The sequence below is a fragment of the Notothenia coriiceps genome, unplaced genomic scaffold (genome assembly GCF_000735185.1).
Source record: "Notothenia coriiceps isolate Sejong01 unplaced genomic scaffold, NC01 NC01_scaffold00000339, whole genome shotgun sequence".
Taxonomy (NCBI): Eukaryota; Metazoa; Chordata; class Actinopteri; order Perciformes; family Nototheniidae; genus Notothenia; species Notothenia coriiceps.
The window spans coordinates 5447457-5452930 of NW_011333040.1; positions in this window are offsets into that span (position 1 = coordinate 5447457).

Here is a 5474-nt window from a genome sequence, read left to right on the forward strand (position 1 = left end):
CTTAAGAAATGGCATCTTAGGTTTGACTAACATTAAACTCAAGTATCACCATAAAATAGATATCTTAACGGCACTGTAATGTGTACTAAAGTTTCTTAGCCAATGAAGAAAAAACATGAACTCAAATTCTGAATTTTCACTTCTGGGAAAGGTTCCAATTAGCATTTATTCCTGGGACAAATGACTCTGTATATAAAGTATTCGTTTGCTAACGCTAACTAGCCCCAATCGGCAGTGTTGGAAACCTGACATCCACGTGGACATGCTAATTGCCTTTATTTGAATAAAATCAACAGGAATTTGGACAATTATTATAGTTTATTTAAGTACAATTCATACAATGAATATGCAATACTCAAAGCCACCAGACCCCATTGAAACAGAAACTGTTATTGTACCTCACTGTTCGTTGTAAAACTCAATTTGTTCAAACATCTGTGTTAGACTTTCAACTATTCCAACTATCACCAATTATGGTTTGAGAGAAAATGTTGTGAATAAAACATATAAAAAAGAAGTTACCACAGTTTGTGATTTCAAAAGTCACAAACCAGAAAAAGAGAACTATTAGAAAATTATTTTGGCCTGTTTTCCCATATTAAAATCCCTGCATATATGCGATAATATTGGTGCGTCACAAGTAAAAGTGACGATCTCAGCAGGTGTTACAGATGTAGGAGACTTACCGTCACCCTCGGGGGGGACGTGGGTCTCCATGGTGGGCGTGGGCTTGGAGCCATCATCTGGGTTGAGAGTGAGAAAGAAACGGAAAGAGACTACCATTATTGAGGTTAATACAATCTACTCTCCAGAACTGTTGAATGGTTTGGATTTGCACATGGCCCGGCCAAGACAGATAGAAAATCAGAGGGAGAGATAGATGGAATAAAAATAAAAAAAACACAACATCTCACACACATCAATGAATCAAACTCCTCACACTCTCACACCAACGCACTGCACACACTCCCTCACCATCATCATGTAAACCACACACACATTCACATATACCATCACACGAGGGGACCACCATCCCTATCAGGACTCGCGTGATTGCAGTGCAAATTATCCCTACTGAGCTGACTGACTGAAACTGTATTTCCAAAATAAGACGTATTAAGTTTGTTGGTTCATTTGTATCTAAAACCTCTGGTCCAGTTTACGAACGCTCAAAAAGTAGACAGACTGCATAAGTATTTGGTAATGACACTGATTGTCTCCTGAGGAAATATCTTTTCACTTTGTTGATGGCCTAATCATTTATCTGGCTCAATAGTCAAAATCAAAAATCACCACGGACTCGCATCTTGGATCACATCGTTAAGGATTCTGAAAAACAACTATTTTGACAAGATTTGCCCCAAAACATTGTTTGTATTTATAAAAAACGAAGTTACTAAATTCCTTTTACATTAAAGTCATGCACATGCGGAAAAAGCTGAACATGTGTGCTAAGAATTGGTCTTACATGTATTCTTTCAGTAGCTCTAAATAAGTATTAAATCTTCTTTGCTGCTTATAAAAATGACCCCAACATCACATCTTGCAGAGTGACACATGCTAATGAAAATACTCAGGCCTAAAGAGTCAATGTTCTGTTATAGATATTAGATAAGTTGTAATTGTTCTTACTGTTCATAATGCTGTGAATTTAACAACCTAGAATACTCACCCATGTGCAGTTTTGTAGCGTCTGGATCACTCCTTAGGAAATAATTTGATTAAAAGCAAACCACAGAGAACTGGATTCATTCCACAAACACTAAAGTAAATCAGATGGCTCGTCAGCAAACACAAATATGAGGTCAAACTGACCTGATCGGGTCAAACTGTGAATAAAATACAACAGTTAACATGTTTCTCTCAGAAAACCGGACTGTGATGGGAAAAAACAATTATTGGACACGGACTGTAAACTCCTAACTCGACTATCACGTATAAAGTAACTCTCAGTGGGGAAACAAAAACTATATAAAAGAGATTCACTTAGAGACTGCCCATCTTTTCTCAGTTTCTCAGAAATACAAATAAAGTTCAAGATGTTTTTAACACCTTGAACTTTATTTGTATTTCTGTGGCAGACCCCATGTGAGAAATCTTTGCATTGATCTCACTTCAGTTATCTTAATATTGATTGTATAACTTTTTTGAAACTAGTAGGAAAACTGTAGAATTACAATACAGTCATTCTTCATCATTTTTAAACCATTCTCAATCCCAGCTCGTCGAATATTGACGCTTGTTAAGGAACCGTTGGATGCACTTTCATTACATCGCCTTACATATCAAATCGTGACGCTCCACTAAGGTTGCAGTAAAATGTTGTTAGTTTGTTTGAATTCAAACGGAAACGCTTGGTCAGATTTAAGAAAAAAAAGTGTGGCTTGGGTCAAATTAAGTTCCATAACTTTAATACAACTTCCATAACTCGATGTTCTGTTTTGTTAGGGTTAGGGTTTACATTGTGGTTAATGGTGCAGCTCCTACAGACACTTAAAGAAGCTGTAATTGTTGGTATAACAATGCGAGGGGCAGTGACTAAACATTGGTATATAGTACACTGGGGATGAGACAGCGTGGATATCTTACAGTTTCAACAGAAACAATATGAAGAAATGCCTAAAGGGGTAAAACCAGGGAAGTTTTCGTAGCATCCATTACTGCCACTGATGCCACTACTGAAGGAATACGTTAGAGCTCAGCTTCAGTTGAACTGTAGTATTGGTGAACTCGTTTAAAGAGCCGAGCATCATGCAAACATGCAAAGAAGTGCTATAAAGATTTCATCCTAATCCTCTTAACGTTACAAGTCATAGTGCAGTTCTGTACTTTTACACTCTGCACCAAAATGGACTTTGCACAGGAACAAGATCACCTCAAAAACATTTTGAACTCATGCTCTCTTTCTGTCTCTTGCATACAAATAGAAACAGTCCCTTGCATGCACACAGACAACCTACAGCAGATCTCTGCTCACCTTTTCTACCAGAGTGAGGCGGCCCCGGTGGTCTGTCGGTTACTGACCCTGCAGAAAAAAGAAAAACATTACATTTACAAAGACTAGACGGCAGTGACAACTCCTGGGAACATTTCAAGATTCCAAAATGCTTTTAGAAGTGATTATAAACATATACATGATAACAGCTTCCTTATGATTCAGAATTCAATTGGATTGTTCCGCCTTAACATGGACCAATAGAGCAACGTCCCACAGATTACCCAACTCACTGACTTCTTAGAGTTAAACGCTGAGGTTTATCAAAGTTGGATGAGTTCATTTTGTTAGTAATTAATAGCAGGCACATTGAAAGCCTCTGCATTACCCTCACTCTGATCAATGCAAACCTAGGAGATCTACAACATTTGTGGAGATCTTGTTAAATAAAGTTGTACATTTGCAAATATCATTCTTGATCTTTGCAGGCAGGTTTCATGCATGGATGCACCGGGGAAGATTAGACAACCAATTACAATAGAAAGACAAAGAGGAGAATCTTTGAGGGAAGGCAACTGGAAGGAAATGTACTACCTGACAATCCACTTGTCCCAGCATGAGTTCCCATAAATTCACGGAAGTTTCCTGCAAATGTATGTGAGATGATTGATTTGGGTCAGGGCGTCTGAGCAGGTCAGTGGAGGTTATTTGTTCTCAGTTAAGAGGGGGGGGTTTGAAGCAGCTGAATACTGTTCCAGCTGCACTGTACCCAGATTCTCAGGGCCATACATACCTTTGCAAGAAACAATGAAGATATTGGATCTTATGCAGGACAGAAGGGAGACAGGTAGAGACTGTGCCGTGCATTAAATCTCAGGATTTCATTTATGCTTTATTTAATCCTGAGCCAAAAGCATTTCTTGCATTGAGCGCTGGAAGAATTATTCTTAATTTCTGCAAAAAATATGTTACTTTTTACGGTGTTCCTTCTTAGTGAATTAGGCGTCTTACTGGTCCATTTTCTCTCAGTCAGTTTAGGATTGTTAACATTACATTTAGCTGACACTTTAATCCAAAGCAATTTAGAATAAGTGCAATAAACTGTTAAGAAACAAATTAAGAACAACATGAAAAACGCAGCTCCTTAGCTTCAAATAAGCCAAACCCTCGTAAGTGCTGAATATACTCAACAGTCCTTTGCAGTCAGGGTCTTTTAGAAGTTTAAGTTCACTTATTTAATCCATTACATTTTTGTAATGTGTTTGTTCATGCTAAATGACTTAAAGGTCCCATGTCATGCTTTTCCGGTTATCACCCGTCCCCTTGTGTGTTATGAAGCTTTTTCTGCATGTAAATGGTCTGCAGACCCTCAAAGTACATCCTGTAGGGAGTAAAACTCTAACGGCCCGTCCACACTACAGCTTCAAGAAAAGCTTGCCGGCGGGCGTGTCTGAAGCTCGACCAACAACCAATCACATGAATCTCCCGCCCCTGACACACAAGCAGCGGTTTGATTGGCTAGAGCTTGTACTGGCATAGGATTTGATTGGCTGACGCTTCCACCGAAAGCTTCAGAAGCTTCAAAAGTTGAACATTGCTCAACTTTTGCAGCCTGAAACGCCAGGAAAGCTCCGCTCTGCTACCCACAATTCAGTTCGGCGAAAAGCGAGGCAACGTGACGTCACGCGTTGGAAACCGTTTTTGAAGCTGTCGAAGCTGTGGACGGGCCGTAACACAGAAATGTCTATGCTGCCCCAGAACGCCTCGTTGGGGATTTCTTTTTTTCTCTTTTTTCTTCCGGGAACCAAGTGACGTAACGACGACCCCTCCGTGGATTGCTCGAAATGGACCTTTCCGTGGAGCCGTTACGTTACGTCCGCGGATTGGTCCAAATTGACCAATCAACTTTCAATCAAAAAAGTTCAATCAACTTCTGTCTTCATTTGGCAAATTAGACGATGCCTGGTTCCAAAGGATGCAGACAGTGGTTCATTTGTTCCCAGGAATAAATACATCTCATTTTAATTTGCCTCCACTTACAGAGATGAGAGAAATCCCCATAAAGCATTGCCGTTTACAGAAGGCCAAGTCTGGTTACTTCAAACAGAAGAGTTGTTCTCTAGATGCACAATTCCTTTTTTTGTCCAAAAAGTTAATATATCTGTTACCGGGAAAGCAGCATTGTATTCTTTCTCCATTTGCAAACTCTACTGATCTACCCAAATGACTGAAACTCAGCAGGTGCCTCAGTGGTGATAAGTGGGAAAAAGAGAAAGGCAGATATTTAGAGGCAGAGGAGGAAGATAAGGAGGCGGAGAGCAGGAAGCCTCTGGCGGTCTGCAGCAGCTTCCCCATGCAGCGACCGCTCTCTAAACTAAATGTGCTCCATGTGCTCCGTTGGCTGAGCAATCCAGATCTGGCAGAGACCCCGTGTATTAAGTTCAGTGGGAAAATGATGGTGATTATCATAAAGTGTTCCCATCCAGGATGAGTGTGCTCTCCCTCCACCGGCCTGCTGAGAGCAGTTAGACGAGGAGTG